Consider the following 16,793-nt stretch of genomic DNA (forward strand, 5'->3'; position numbering starts at 1 on the left):
ATTAGCCTTTGATTGTTCTGTCATATGGCTAAGAATTATAGAATATGCAGTATGAAACCCTGAGGACACAGACATGTGTGAGCTATTTCTGGTGCCAATTTGAACCCTGCTCATTTGTCTTCCAAATTGCAACTCTTTATTCAGATTCCTTTAGAGAATCACAGGGTTGCGTGTGAATCAGTTTTAAATGCCTTAATATTCCCTAGGAATCAAACTGTTACATATTCAAAGTAGATTAGCTTACTAAAACTGACTTGAAATTTTTCTTGATGTAAACAACACCACAAAAGCATTACAGTCAGTATTCCTGAACTTTATCCTGTTTCAAATCTATTTGAATAAATTGCTGATTTTCTGATTCCAGTGTGTTGTTAAACTGGAATTGTATAAAGGTAGCAGAAAGGTACCAGTTACATCCCCCCTGTACTGCCAAGAGGAGATCATACCTAAAATATTACATTAAATTGGACAAGTTACAGGGGTGGGCTAATGAAAATAGGATGGGTTTCAATACAGATAAGTGCAGGGTGCTGCACTTGGGCAGTAGGAACCAGCAGCATACTTATAAGCTGGGAAACTCCTTCCTCGAGAGCACAGTGGCAGAAAGAGATCTTGGAGTCATTATTGACTCCAAGATGAACATGGGCTGACAATGCGAGGTCACAGTTGGCAGGGCTAACCGTACCTTGTGATGCATCCACAGGTGCACCTCAAGCAGGGCCAAGGAGGTGATCCTCCCCCTCTATGCAACACTGGTCAGGCCACAGCTGGAGTACTGCATCCAGTTCTGGGCCCTGCACTTCAGGAGCGATGTGGACATAACTGAGAGGTTTCCAAAGGCGGGCCACCTGCATGATCCAGGGACAGCAGGGCAGACCCTACGAAGAGAGGCTATGGGACCTGAACCTGTTCAGCCTTCATAAGAGAAGGCTGAGGGGGTACCTGCTGGCCATCTATAAACTTACTAGGGGGACCAGCAGGGTTTGGGGACCTTGTTCCCCCAGGTGCCCCCCGGGGTAACAAGAAATAATGGCCACAAGTTGTTAGAGAGTAGGTTCAGACTAGACATCAGGAGGTGCTACTTCACAGTCAGGGCGGCTAAAATCTGGATCCAACTTCCAAGGGAAGTGGTGATGGCTCCTACCCTGGGGGTTAAGAGGAGGTTAGATGTTTACCTGGCTGGGGTTATTTGAGCCCGGTTTTCTCTCCAGCCCGGGGCAGCGGGTTGGACTAGAAGATCTACAAGGTCCCTTCTGATCCTACTTCTATGAATATATTAAATTCTGGGCACCTCATCACTAGAGAGATGAAGATAAATTGGAGGAAATTTGTGGAAGAGCAATAAAAATGATTAAAGTACTGAAGAGACTGACTTATGAGTAAAGATGAAAGGGACTAAATATGCATAGCTTGGCTAAATGATGACTTAGAGTGAAATGATACCCTTCAACAAGTACTTGAAGGATGTAAACACCAAGAAGGAAAAGAAATTATTCAGGATGCTACAAGGACGTATAACTAGAGATAAAAAGATGAAGTTAAGCAAATGGATATTGGATCAGAATCTCATTAAAGTCTGATGGTGTAATTTCAGATGGCCCAAATCCTGACATATTTACTAGGTTTTGAGTCAGTACTTACTCAAGTAAAGCTCTCATTGTCTTTAATGAGACTTTGGATGGAGCAAGGACTCCAGGATGTGGTCCAGGAGTTTATGAGCCCATAAACACAGTTTCCAAAGGAACTATTAAGGAACTATTTATTCTTTAAAAGACTAAACATTTCCCCGCTACCCAGAACTGAAGTAGTGGTCAGTTTGTTGGGACTATGCCATGGTACCATGATGGCAGGAAAATTAATAGCAGGTCCTCTGTAATATGCATCTCCCCTTAGTTTGAATCAGGTTATGCAATGGTATTAAGGGTAGAACAGATGACTGAAAAGAATACCTCTTCCCACAGCACCAGTAGAGCTTGGATTAGTGGCTGGAATAGCCCCTACGAGCGCGGAGTTGCCTGGTCAGGAGAAGGGAGAGGCTTACACGAAGATGTTCAAATCCTAGCATCTGTCTGCTGAAAAGAGACACTATGTGCAATAGCATTGAGCGCCCAAATGAAGCTGGACTTTGCTCCACCTGAGGCCATATATACCCTGAGCTGATTGATGGAGTGGGAGTTTTGGGAGGGTAGTTACAGTGTTTACATCACACTCCTGCTTTCAAACCCACTACATGAAAACTTCTATACCCCATTTAGAGATCCCTGCCCATTGGGAGGGAGGAACCACTGGGTAGTAATCATTTTCTTCTGGCTTCAATTACCCTTTGCTTCCATAAGCCATAAGATGCTTGTTCAGGCAGATCTCCCTCAGGAATCCAGAGGGAGGAAAATGTAGCCTCATCCACACAACTTCTATTCCTGGTTTTATGTGATGTAAGGGTGAAGACAAGAGAGCACAGATGCTGCAAGACTGTTATTTTCTCCTCCACTTGCACCACCCATGGATTTCTACTGTAAATCAGTGCTGACTTACATTGCATTAACCAGCTCTACTTCTTCTACCAAGCACCAGTATTGCATGAGGAAGATTTTGGGAGACAGTGATTGATGGGGGAGTTCATGAGAAAACAGCCCTACAAGAATACTAATGTGGGTGGACACTCAAGGCTGTGGCATGGATGGGCTACACCTTCAGTGGATCCTGAGTGGCACAGGTGAAAGACTTTGAACTCCTTCTAGCTTTATGAAATTCCATTTCTTGAAAAAAATAAGACAGAACTGAGCATTTAGCACCCAGGTTGAGAATAGCATAAAGACTGAAACAGTTCTGCTCCCTCAAAACAGTTTTACTCTCCCAAATCAGAATCCCATTACAGCCGTGCACCGACGACACTGATCTGCATTTTAAAATGAAAAAATTCTGGTTATCAACATTGTCTGGTACAGACACCCATATCAGGGAGCCTATTTGCTGCTCTAAATGTCCACACTTAACTCCAGTTAATATCGAGGTGTATAAAAACGCTCTTTAGAATTCGCCCCCTGATGCTACTAGTTGCATATCTGCTTTTTCCCATTATCTCTGAAGAGTTCTTGCTAGTCTTATGTTAGCAGAAATACCTGCAGACCTCTGTATGCTAGAGACTGTGAGCATGACCACCAACAATTCATCATATTTACTGAGAAGGAGGACCGGATCTAAAATCCAGTGAAGGACAATCTAGTTGGAGACAAGCTTAATGAAAACGTCTGTGTTAAGCTCTTCTCTCTTCTTTTAATATCTTGGATCATTTGTGTGAAAGTATAGTATTGATGGTAAGGGCTGTGTGTGTTCCAGCTGTTTATTTTCCTTCTCACGCCACAATCCTCTAGGACTTCATGGTTCTTTGCTTTGTCCTCCCCCCGGGCACCCATCTTGGGTTGGTACCATTATATGTTATCAAGTTATTCATAGCTTTAGTATCTAGGGACTGACTTGAGTCAGTTTGACTTCAGTGGGAATAGAGGCAGGCTGGTAGATACTTAAAGGACAGATTCTTAGCTGGTGTAAATTACCTTAGCTGCATTCAATAAAGTTGGTGTCAGATGGCATGATAATTTGTACCAGCTGAGGATCTGCTCCCTGCTCCCTGATTTTCTTGTGTGGAATAAGCAACGAGAGCAGATTGTCCCAGGGGAACAAAGATCCTGTTTTCATGACAAAGTTCTAGATATTAAAAAAACCCCACAGAAATAAAAAGAAGTCAGAAGATGTGAGTATGCAGAATTCTTGCAAAGCAGAGCTGCTGTTCAGAGTGTCCCATGAGGCACAACCAGGTCTTGAAGGTCAGCATATTTAACCCAGAGCAGGAACACAGAATATGTAACATTTTAAATTACAGGTTTCATCACTGATCTAGCCAGGTGTTTTACCCAGGGAGCTGTCTTAAAATCAGTTGTGGTAAACTGTGAATTAGAATCTGCTATTTAAACCCTTTTTAAGCCCAGGATTAAGCAACATTCACATCTGACCTGAACTGAGGCTTTCTAGGTCCCATATGCACTGTGGTATTGAAATGGACTTACTGCTGAATTTGTGGGGAATCTGTGGGTTTAAAATTAACCCTTTAGACTTATTTAAATTTAGTCTTATGAACAAGCAGTTACTCATTTGAAATTTTTAAGCTTCTTGGCTTCCAATGATGATTCCATCGTAATAATAGTGTAAGGTTCTGTTTTCCATTTTGTTATTATAACATAACTTTACTTCAAAAAGGACCTGCCACAAACTTGCATCTGTTTGAAAGTTGTGTAAAATAACTTAAATAAAGGTTATAACAAAAGTTACAGTCAGCTATAAAGGGAACTCTTCCCCTAATATGTATTATTCATCATCTTTGCATTTAGCTCATATTTCATTACCTTACTTTTAGCCATAACATTGCTGCATATTGGACATGCAGAGTAAAGCAGATCACTGGGCACACTCACTGCTAGGAAAGAAATATGAAGTGCTTCAGTTTCCTGTCTGGGGAACGTGTAAGTCTGTACAAGGCATAGTAGCTCACAGCCATGCCATCGCTTAATTTTTTTAAATAAATGGTGTACTAACAATGAAAGGGAGCTGTACTTATTGCAAAACAGTGTGTTGCATATAAATAACTCCATAACAAATCTATACATTTTAGAGTGTAAAGCAAGGCAAGATGCTTTAGATTAAGAGCCATCTTTTCCTTTAGTGTTTAGCAAAATAACAAAATAGGAAAAATATGTTGAGAAAACAATGAATGTACCAGGAACATATGTACAGCGTATCCACCTCCTCTTAATCTTGTTAACTTGTAGTCAACAATCTTAGAAATCTATTGTATATCAAGAGCTGCAGTACCTGTCTTTGTTTTGATGCCTCAGCCTGAATGACCCAGCACCTACCATACATAGAACAGAAAGCCCCCACACTAACCTAGAAAAGGAGAGAGGTAGTTATCCGTGTTAGTCTGAAGTTAAGCAGAAGGAAGGGAAATATATGACACCTTGTAACTCAGGGGTGGGCAATTATTTGGGGTCGTGGGCCACATGGGGAGTTTTGGTGAGCTGTCATGGGCCGCATTTACTGATCCTTTTCCCCAGAACTCCCAGAGTGCCCGGCTGGGTGGCATGGATAGGGCTGCAGGTAGGAGGAGATTGGCATCTTGTAGTGAGACGGACTGTAAGGTGGATAGAAAGCTGGCTGAATTGTCAGCTCAATGGGTAGTAATCAATGGCTCAATGTCTACTGACAGCCAGTATCAAGTGGAGTGCTCCAGGGGATGATCCTGGGCCCGGTTTTGTTCAGTATCTTCATTAACGATCTGGACGATGGGATGGTTGCACCCTCAGCAAGGTTGCAGATGACACCAAGCTGAGGGGTATAGTAGATGCACTGGAGGGTAGAGCTAGGATTCAAGTGATCTAGACAAATTGGAAGATTGGGATGAAAAAAATTGCATGAGGTTCAACAAGGACAAGTGCAAAGTCCTGCACTTAGGACGAACAATCCCATGCATCACTAGAGGCTGGGGACTGCCTGGCTAAGCAGCAGCTCTGCAGAAAAGGACCTGGGGGGTTACAGTGGACAATAAGCTGGATATGAGCCAGCAGTGTGCTCTTGTTACCAGGAAGACGGATGGCAAAGTGGGCTGCATTAGTAGGAGCATTGCCTGCAGATTGAGAGAAGTAATTTTTCTTTTCTATTCAGCACTGGTGAGGCCCCATCTGGAGTACTGTGTCCAGTTTTGGGCCCCTGATTATAGAAAGGATGTGGATAAGTTGGAGACAGTACAGCAGAGAGCAACAAAAATGGTTCAGGAGCTGGGGCACATGACTTATGAGGAGAGGTTGAAGGAACTGGGTTTATTTGTTTAGGAGAAGAGAAGATGGAGAGGGGATTTGATAGCAGCCTTTAACGACCTGAAGGGGGGTTCCAAAGAGGATGGAGCTGGCCTGTTTTCAGTGGTGACAGATGAGAGAACAAGGAGCAACAGTCTCAGGTTACAGCAAGGTAGGATTAGATTGGATATTAGGAAAAACTCTCTCACTAGGAGGGTGGTGAAGCACTGGAACAAGTTACCTGGAGAGATGGTGCAATCTCCATCCTTGCTGAAGCCTGGCTAGACAAAGTGGCTACAGCATGGAGCCACGGCTTGGGGCAGAGCTGTGGTCTGCTGCCGGCATGTCCTTGTGATAGGCACCGCTTCTGCTGGCAGGGGTGTGTGGGTAGTGGATGATGGCTCTGCCCAGGCCCCAGCTCCACGCTATGACCGCCCTGCAATCCTGGCCTTGCCCGCTTGCCCCACTTACAAACCCTGCTCCCCATTTGGGTCCTGCTTCCAAACACGATTGCCCGCTTGGGTCCTGCCCCCAGTGGTGGGTGTGGGGCAGATGGGTCGGGGCGCTCAGGCAGCAGGGCCAGGTCCAGCAGTGGCATCTGGAAGGAGCCACCGCCACCAGGGCTGCTGGGAAGGAGGTCTGGCTGCCATGCTGTCCCAGCCCTGCTGAGTGCCTAGGCGTGGTGTGAGTAGCCCTACATGCCATGGCTTGGGCTGCCGCCTGCCACTGGGGGCCAGACCTGCTGCGGGCTGGACAAAATCCCTTGGTGGGCTGGATCTGGCTCATAGCTCTATTTCATTCACCCATGTTATAAGTGAATTTGTTCAGTGCCATCTCATATCATATCATCTCACAAAGTAGGCTGTAACTGTAGACTGTAGAACAGTGATTCTCTACCAGGAGGTACCCTGGGGTGTCTTGAGATCCTTTCAAGGGTGCCCTGTGGTGCCACACAATATTAGTACAGCTAGATTTACAAACTGGATTCCCATGAAAAAACAGATTTCAAATAGAAATCCATAGCTGTAGTATTTATGAGTTCTTTGCAACACCAAAATGGCTCTATCATTTTTCTGTGGTAAAAAAAAAAAAAAAGTGAAAACTAACAGCGAGCATTTTCCATGAGGTGCCTCGAGTCTATTCATGTATGCCTTAAATCTATCCAGGGGTTCTTGAATCAAGCAAGGTTGGGGACCACTGTTGTAGATGTTCATGCCTTTGAATGAACAAATCTATAAAGTGCCACACTGCCTTGTTTTCTCCCTGAAAAAGGAGGTGTACCTCAGTCTACAAGTGTGAACATTTCACCGTTATGTCTGAAAATGACTGGGCCATTAGTGATGACTGATATCATGTAACAATTAAGCAGCCCAAGTCTTTCTAGGTGGTAAGTCTCTATGGAAAATCTGGGAGCTCCACAAAGGCAGTAAGATGTTTGATGTCTTCAGGGAGACCGAGATCTTCCTGCCCCCTGGCTAGATCACAGCGTGTGCTGTCACTTGTGAAAACTGATTTGCCTTGGTTGCAGCTCGTGACTTTCCGATGATGTCTTGCAGAGGTTTTAGCATTTTCCATATGCTGATGACACAAAGCTTTATGTCTTCATCTTGACTGATGGGCAAAAGCAACGGAGTACCTAAGCCTGCGTATGGTGAGAGCAAGCTAGTAAGTCAGAGGTCGTGAGCTGGGAGTAACAAGCAGCAGCTGTGACAGAAATGATATTTGCTCCTGTAATTGAGGGTGCATGCTTGTCACTGCTCATCAGGGTTCTTACGGGTCTGGATGAACCAGACTTGGATGATCAAGATGTTCAGCTGCCTTTTTCTGTACACTTGTGCAGCGTAGTAAGAGTCTTTTGGCTTGGACGCAGATCTTACCACCACCCCCTGTGCTTTTGTGACTCTAAGATTAGAGAACGGCAGTGTTTCTCGGCACGAATCTACCTCCAACTCTGCCTGGAAGCTGAGGACAAAGCGAGGCTCCTTGCTTGGGACACCAAGCTGCTTTCTGGCTTCCAGGCAGGAGGGAGAATATTGGTTTTCGCTCCACTGTTCCCCTCTCCGGCAGCTTTTACCCTTCAGGAAAGGCCCGGCTGCTTTCAAGGGTCTGTAGGGAGACAGGGCTGCCTACTCTGGGAGTTTCCCAGCCTCTGGGTATGGGATGAGGCAACCAGTGAAAGACGTGGGGCAGGCAGTGGCTACCCTAATCCCTGCCTGGATGCAGCAGGGGCTGGGGCTTTGCTACCGGCCTCTCCCCCTGGAGGAGAACGGCCCGAACTACAGCCGCTGCCTGAAAGCGCCGGGCCGGCAGGTCTGCCCCCGCCGGGGCGGCAGCTTTGCCCCCCCGCCCCCCGGCGTCCCCAGCCCGCTCCCCCCGGCCGGGCGGTGCGGGCGGGACTGTGCCCTGCCTCCCCGCCCCGCGCTGCGGCGGGCTGGGAAAGCCCCTCGCCGCCGCCGCCCGCCCGCGGCTTCACGTGGGCTGTGTTGTCTGGCGGGGCTCGCCCGCCTCCGCCCGCCGCGCCGCTGCAGCCGCCCGGGCAGCGCCGCGCCAGCCCGGAGCAGCACTCGCGGCTCGCGGAGCGCAGCAGGTCGGAGCCGGCCCGCGCCCACTGCGGCGCGCCTCGGGCCCGGCCCGGCCCGGCCCGGCCCCGGCATCAGCCCCGGCGCGGCGCGGAGGACGGTGAGCAGGGGCGGCCGCGCCGCGCTGCAGGCGGGGCAGGAGCGGGCCGAGGGGCGCGGGGCGGCGACCGGCTCCACTTCGCTGCAACTTCTGCCGCGGCCGCCGGCACCGGCCCCACGTGCGCGCCGCGCCGGCCGGGAGCAGCGCGCCCCGCGGGGGGGGCGACGGCCCCGGCCCCGGCCCCGGCCCGGGGCGCTCGTGTGTCCGCGCCGCCGGCAGCCCGCCGCCTGAGCCGCCCCGCGCGCGCGGACACGGACACGGACACGGACACGGCAGCCCCCCACACCGCGCGCACACACCATACCCGCACACACACACACACACACACACACACACACACACACCCGCACTACGTACCCTCGCGCACAGACACACTACATACCCTCGCGCACACACACGCGCACACCATACCCGCACACACACACACGCACACACACACTACATAGCCTCGCACACACACTACATCCTACACTGCCCACATCACACACACTACACCGCCACCCCCCCCCACACTACATCCTGCACTGCCCACACACACACAACCCCCCCACCCCACACCCCGGTGGAGACGAGACCTTTTCTGCTTTGTTGCAGCCAGCGGTGACTTTCTGGCAGTTGGGATCTTGGACCTGTATGTTCAGATCTGCCTAGCTAAGCCTCACAGTTACTTCAGGGATTGTCTTTAAAGTGTGTGATAAGATATGTTGGGATGGGAACCTTAAGCATGTGTATGCCTGGGAGTGTGTGTGTGTGTGTGTGTGTGTGCACATGCAGAGGAGTAGGGAGGGGCTGCAAGGGCTTATAGGAAGGGTAGGTTTACATGCTCTGATCTCTAGATTTTTGTGATTGTGGGATCAGATCTTTTGCCAAAAACGGCTTATGTTTTATATTGCCTTGAGGTATTTCTTTAAATACCACAGCCCTGCTCTGCGCTGGGCGCAGTCTCTGCACAGAATTTAATTTCCAGGAGAGAGAGAGAGAGAGAGAGTGTGTGTGTGTCAGAGAGAGAGAGAGAGAGAGAGTGTGTGTGTGTGTGTCAGAGAGAGAGAGAGAGTGTGTGTGTGTGTGTGTGTGTGTCAGAGAGCGAGAGAGAGTGTGTGTGTGTGTGTGTGTGTCAGAGAGAGAGTGAGAGAGAGAGAGTGTGTGTGTGTGTGTGTGTGTGTGTGAGCTTTTGTCATGTGATGGTGGTTCAGTAGCAATCGCTGGTCTTGGCAAGATGCTTTACCTCCCTATCCCCCCATGGTAAAGTGAAGCCTGACAGTAACTCCTGAAAACTGCGACACAAGCACAGCAGGAGCTGCATTCTGGAGCCAGCAGGTCTCAGGTCTCCTGAGCATTAAACCCCGGTGGGAAAGTACTCGGTAAACTTGTGCTAAGGTGTGGTAATTTTCTTTAGTCCGTTCCTTAATATGCATGCCCGCAAAGTCAATGTGGATGTTGAACTCTTCAGCATTTCCACAGTGTAAACAGATGGGGATATGTGACTTTCTAAAAAAAACCCTGTCTTTTAAAATTTCAGCTCTTGGTAGCAAGGCCCTTGGCGGAACGGCATAATAACTAAGATAATGTAATTTTCTGTCATCTGGCTGCACTGCCTGTTGGGCTGATCCGTGTCTCACTGAGAACTGCTGATTGGCTAATTACAGTAGTTTTACAGTGATTTGTAAGAGAAGACATTTGTAAAACAGCTTTTATCTGAAGCATTCATTGAACTTGAGCAGTACATGCATCCCTTGAATTGAATTGTGGATGGATACTGCCATTCAGTGATGCATATTTTTAGATGATGAAGGATATTTCTTAAAGGCAAGCTGTTGGCAGTTAAAAATAGCTCCACATTGTGCATTTGCTGAGAATGCAGTCAAGCTCTGGCGACAGGTTGTTATGGTTTGACTATCCTAAGTAAGTATTCACAATTGGTACTGCGGAGTCATGCATGATCTTCCTTTTTTTGTGTTTTTTTATGGCTTATTATAATAATACAGCCTTCCTCTGCAGTGAATTGACCTTTCTGTTCACAGTTTGATTTGTAGGTTAATAGAACACATGAGAGTATTTTTGTGTGGGTGGTGTCTTACCTACTTATGAAACTTTCAGATATGCAAGAACGGATTGCATTTTTCAGTCTGTAACCTCTGACTTAGTCTTCAAGCTGCTTTAGCTTGCTTGTAAATGTATAGTTTAAAATGGAAGCATTTCACTTCTGGAATGATGAACCAAGAAGAATCTTTATATATTCTCTGATGCAGATCAGATACCTACTTCTTTTATTTTGTGACCAGAAAACAGTCATCTACTTTTGAAAACAGTTAATTCAGAAGAAAAAGTTATAGACTAATCCAGTCTTGTACTCATTGGAATTATTCATGAAGAGTAAATATTTTGAAGGTTTGACTGAAAAATCAAATGCTCTCATTTACTCTGTTTATGTACACAAGTGTCTAATTGAATAGGACAATGCTTAATGCTGGCTATAGATCACTTGATTTTTGGCACAAAGGGGATGTTTCCATAACTAATGGACAGAAAATTAGTGCTTTTTTGCAACATATTACAGAATAGCTGTCTTGAAACATTCTGTTTATGTTAGTGATGCAATTGTCCTGCAGCTGATACCCTAAGATGCTCTCTTTCATCCCCTGCTACTAGTGCTATTTCATAGTCCTGGGCATTGAGTCAAATTAGTCCTTTGGCTCCTTACATGCCAAAAGAAGGAAGATTAAACTGCTGAAAGGAAGGAATCACTGGTACAAGGGATCAATGAACACAGCCAGTTTGTTGATGACACTCTAACCTTGAGGGACACCAAAAAACATACCCATGTCTACAAATCTTGTCAACATGGAGCTTGAGACTAAATTCTGAAATCAACAACAAAGTAATTTTATGGTTCAGAAATTGTAATAGAAAACATAATCCCTAATGCAGAATGCTTCCTACGAGAGTTTGTGACATGAATGTGACTAAATAGTGGAAATTTGCATTAAAACATGGTATTACAACAGAAGATGCTGTAATGGATTTTGTTTTCTTTGCTTAACTGAAATGTAGGGTGGATGGAAAATGTGCAAATGAGCAGATGACAGTGGACTGTGGTGTCAGTTATTTTATGTGGATAAAGTGATAATCTTCAAACAGTTGTAACAAGGATAAGATTATATAGGCATAATCCAGTAGGCATGATATTGCTGTTATTTTTCAGTCAGTTTAATCAACACAGGCAATTTGCTATTACTGAAGAGTTCTGTCTAGCAAAACTTTACTAATGCTTTTATTTACTGTTCGTTTTTTGACATTAAGTTTTCCAAAAATTGCTGCCAAGATAGTTATAAGTGGGAATGTACACAGATCTTGATTTGTTTGCTAGAAACAGTCTGGTAATTGTAAAAAATAAAAATAATGTTTGAAGTGTAATCAAAGCTGGAAATACATTTCTGTTGATGCAATCATGAATGTGGTTAGATAACCATAGGTCCATTTTGCATTTTTCAAGGGACAACTCTAGGTATGTTTATCTACAAAAGCAATCACTGTTATAGGTAGACAGTTTGAACATTGATTGACAAGTTGTTTGATTTCCACTTTAAAATAATAAGCATCTCTGCAAACACTGTAGAGTAGACTTGGGAATTTGAAAATGTTGAGGATTTTTTTTTTTAATGTTGATGCCAGTACGTAGCCTTTGGCAGGAATTCTAGGACAATAACTTTTGTGGTGTGATTTCAGCATGATGCAGTATGTGTTTGAGAAGATGCAGATTATTTCTAATACAGGTGTGTAGGTTGTAGCTGTGCTGGTCTAAGGACATAGGCAGACAGTTCTCTGGGTAAATCTGGTCTCTTTTAATAAAAGAGATTAGATTTACCCAAATAACCTTGTCTGCCACTATTTCTAATCCTTGGAAAATGTCCATTTATGTTTAAGGAGACTTTACTAAGTGAATGGAGTAGATTATTACTGGAAAAAATAATATACAATCACCTCCCACTATGGGAGATTTGTTATTTTTCACAAAGTTTGTCTGCTAAATGGTAGGTGTAATTATGACCTGTGTTTTCTTATCAGACTATCAATGTGTTGTTCAGTGCTTCTCCATTTGTGTAGGGCCAGAAAAAAGACTGCAAATTTTGTTCTTACAATCATAGGTTTCCATTACAATTACATCCTTTGTTTTAACATTGATGTGCTTTCTCTATAGATAAATTAGCACCCGTGGACCGATCTTGCCTAAATGACATATTGATTTAGGAAGTTAGAACATCAACATGTTGTATTCATTTTGCAGAGATAAATCACTGACAGGAAAGAACCAGGTCTTACTAGTTGTCATTATACCCCACAAAGAAATCTGTATTAATATTAAGCTTACTAGATTGTATATACCACAAATCAGAAGCTTCAAGGAAATATACAAGTAAGTTATTCAGCATCCCAGGATATATCAAAGAATTGTAGAAAATTAGGGTGGGAAGGCACCTCAGGAGGTCATCTAGTTCAACTCCGCTGCTCAAAGCGGCACAATCCCCAACTATATCATTTCAGCTAAGGCTTTGTCTAGCCAGGACTTAAAAACCTCCAAAGATGGAGATCCCACCAACTCTCTGGGTAACCTGTGCCACTGCTTTACTACCCTCCTGGTGAGAGAGATTTTCCTAATATCCAACGTACATCTCCCTTGCTGCAAGCCACACTTCAAGAGGGATGTCGACAGCATGGAGAGGGTCCAGAGGAGGCCACTCGTATGATCAGGGGACAGCAGGGCAGGCCCTATGAGGAGAGGCTATGGGGCCTGAACCTGTTCAGCCTCCAAAAGAGAGGGCTGAGGGGGGATCTAGTGGCCTGTTACAAACTAGTCAGAGGGGATCAGCAGGCATTGGGGGAGTCCCTGTTCCCGCGAGCACCGCCAGGAGTGACCAGGAATAGCGGTCACAAGCTGGCAGGGGGTAGATTCAGACTAGACATCAGGAGGCGCTACTTCACGGTCAGGGCGGCTAGGGTCTGGAACCAGCTTCCAAGAGAAGTGGTGCAGGCTCCTACCCTGGGGGTGTTTAAGAGGAGGCTGGATGAACATCTTGCTGGGGTCGTTTGACCCCAGTACTCTTTCCTGCCATGGCAGGGGGTTGGACTAGATGATCTGCTCAGGTCCCTTCCGACCCTAGAAACTATGAAACTATGAAACTTGAGACTGTTGCTCCTTGTTCTCTCATCTGCCACCACCGAAAACAGTCTAGCTCTATCCGCTTTTGTAACCGCCCTTCAAGTAGTTGAAGGCTGCTATTGAATCCCCTCCCAGCCTTCTCTTCTCTAAATTAAATAAGCGCAGCTCCCTCAGGAGTCGCATCCCCCAGCCCCCTAACCATTTTCATTGCCCTCCACTGGACTCTCTCCAAATTGTCCACATCCTCAGGGTCCTGATTCAGCAAACCGCTCATAAGCTTATCCTGTTGGAAAATAGCCAAAGAGAATGACTGAGCTCTTACCGTTTTATAACCGTCCAGTCTCTGTCCAGTGACTCTCATCAGCCGTGTCAAGGGATTACAGACCCCTGCCAGGTGACAGGCTGCCTTGGCAACATTCTCCCCCACCCCCATCCAGTTCTCTTTAGTGGGGGTTTATTGTTTAGCGTGATAACGTATCTGTGGTATGATTACATTTCTGTGGTATGTCACTTAAGTCAGAGACCATCTAATGTTTCCTTTTGGGATCAGGCTTTGGAATTTAAGCTCAAGATGGAGGTGAAAAGATAAACGGGAAGTTGTACATTCGAAACAGCATTGACAGCTTGGTAAGGAACTTGTACCGTCATACAGGCTTCATAAATTGTACTGTGAAATTCCCCAAATGAGACTCTCTCTCTCCAGTATCCTTGCAGGAAAGTGTTTGTCATGTATAGATTTGACATATCCCTTCCTTCCTGAAACCCCCTAAGTGGCTTAATGAAACGGATATGAATCCTGAGAAGATTGCATCTCATCAAAAAGATGTTCCACAGTTATCTTCCTGAGCATGATTAGGACTTAGCTGCATTCAGCTGCTCAAGGCCAAGTATGCCCCAAGCCAACAGATGTAAGTGAGACAAAAGCAAGCTGGATTTTAATAGTTGATGTCATTCAAACCTCAGCTCTCGAATTAAGGACTCAATTCAATATCCTTATTCAAACAGAAGTCCCATTGACTTAAACAAAAAAAAAAAATCCATGGTGAGATCTATTGGAGGTTCCCCCCTCCTCTCCTGAATAAGTATTGCAGCACAGAGGCCCAATGATTCAAAATCACACATTTGCAATTACTAGATGATGTTTTGTTATACTTGATAGTATTTAGTATATACAATGTGCTTCTAGTTTGCAAGCCTTTAGATTTAATATTTACATATTTCATTTTATAAATATTTGCATTTTCTTATGTAATATTTGCATTTGAAGTATGCTATTCTGTGCTCATATGTTCTTCCATATATATTTTTAACAGCACTAGTTAAAACTTTTTTACTCAACTTGTGCATTTTATTATGGAGAATTTGTGTGTGACATATCCTTGTTCTGTAGAAAACAATGATCTTCAATGTAACTTAATTTAAGTAGCAAATTTAGCATCAGGTTAACGAGGCTATTAATATTGCAGAAGACCTCATTAGTATTTTTATTTATGATATTTTTGATGAAGAGCCCCATTTGTACTATATACTGTATTACACATGGTTCTTTCATGGAAGCTCTAATTAAGAGCCTTTCATTGAAATTTGGTCAACTGTGATATAGGTTATTTCAAACAGAGAGGGTGTGAACACTCTTGAGAACAAAGAAATAATATAGGAGGACATAGAGCTGAAAAGATGTTCAGAAAATACCAAGACAGGATTTTGATTTGAAAAAACCAAAAAAACTCCTGCATGCTTCTATAAGACATATATATATAAATGATCAGAAACACAGAATTATTTGAAATCCATGTACTTGGGAGAACACCTGGGAAACTAATGCTGAAAGAGGGCAAGTGGGGGGGATGGACAGTACACTAAACTTGAATTTTCAATGTAACATGGCTTCAGGGGGAAAAGGCAGCATGTTTTTTCCAGCAAAGGTTTTGTGTCATGGAACTAATAAAGGATTAGATTCTCGGTGTTTAATTCTGGTACCAGATTAATATAAGATCCCAGCAAACTGGAGGCAGTTCAGCAAAAGCAACAGAAATGATTGTGACTATGGAAAACTTGCGTCATGGTATGAAGAAAGATTAAGAGTTAAATATTTAGTTTAGCCAATGACTAAACAGAAAAGTAATAAAGGTTTACAGCAGGGGTGTCAAACTCATCTGGCCATGTGGGCTGGATGAGTGGTGCTGTTAATATCAAGGAGAAGAGGCATTTCTGTTTCCTGTGGTGCATTATGGGTGTAGCTGCAAATAGGGTGCAATTTGAAGGAGAGGTTTAAGTTGAAAATGTCAGGTGGCTTGACTGTGTGATAACTTACTGTACAAACTGATGGAAAAATCCTAATCCCTTGAAAAATCCTAAAAGTGTCCTGCAAGGAGCATTCCTTTCCAGAGATATAATGTGGATGAGCTAATATCTGTCTTTCACAACTTTGGTTCTAGTATATTGTCCATTATTACTTATGCAAATTATACCCAACTTTTTTATACCAGTGGTATTTCCATGCAATTTTCAGGTGGAGTCCCTTCAGTTTAAATTCATATAAAATTATACTACCCCATTATGTCAGTGGCTGTCTTCCTATGGCCAATAGTCTGCATTTGTAAGACTATTACTACTCATCCCACAAGTCATCGAGTCTGGCTTGATGTCTTAGATATGCAAGAACTTGCTGGATGCTTCTTTGGAACTATGTATCTAACAAGACCTCCATGGATGATAGCTGGTTAACCTGGAGGAGAAGCGGGCTTACTTTGCATTTACCTTGTTCTTGAATTATGGGAAAAGAATCTAGACTTCTACCGCACTGATATCAGTTGGACTTCATATTGGTACACGTGTTCACGTTAGCATATTGGACTGTAGAGCCATGGCTCATGATCCCAAGGGAAGTGGGCTATAGTTGGTCTTTTCTTACAATCACAGGTTTCCATTACAATCACATCCTTTGTTTTAACATTGATGTGCTTTCTCTATAGATAAAGTAGCACCAGTGGTCTGATCTTGCCTAAATGACATATTGATTTAGGAAGTTAGAACATCAACATGTTGTATTCATTTTGCAGAGATAAATCACTGACAGGAAAGAACCAGGCCTTACTAGTTGTCATTAT

At 44.5% G+C, this 16,793-nt stretch overlaps 1 protein-coding gene across 2 annotated transcripts in view; it reads left to right on the forward strand.

The window, feature by feature from the left end:
• The first annotated feature begins 8,144 nt into the window (after positions 1 to 8,144).
• CHST15 (carbohydrate sulfotransferase 15) overlaps positions 8,145 to 16,793 on the forward strand; it is an 82,517-nt gene continuing 73,868 nt past the window's right edge. The window contains exon 1 of one of the 2 annotated variants that reach the window (XM_090058065.1): positions 8,145 to 8,525. The gene's annotated coding sequence lies outside the window, so the exon portion shown is untranslated. Of the gene's footprint in view, positions 8,526 to 9,664; positions 9,903 to 16,793 lie in introns of those variants that run through there. The other variant, XM_090058066.1, reaches the window with a different exon arrangement.

This window comes from Crocodylus siamensis, chromosome 7 (assembly GCF_052110815.1).
Source record: "Crocodylus siamensis isolate JL-2025a chromosome 7, ASM5211081v1, whole genome shotgun sequence".
Classification (NCBI taxonomy): domain Eukaryota; kingdom Metazoa; phylum Chordata; order Crocodylia; family Crocodylidae; genus Crocodylus; species Crocodylus siamensis.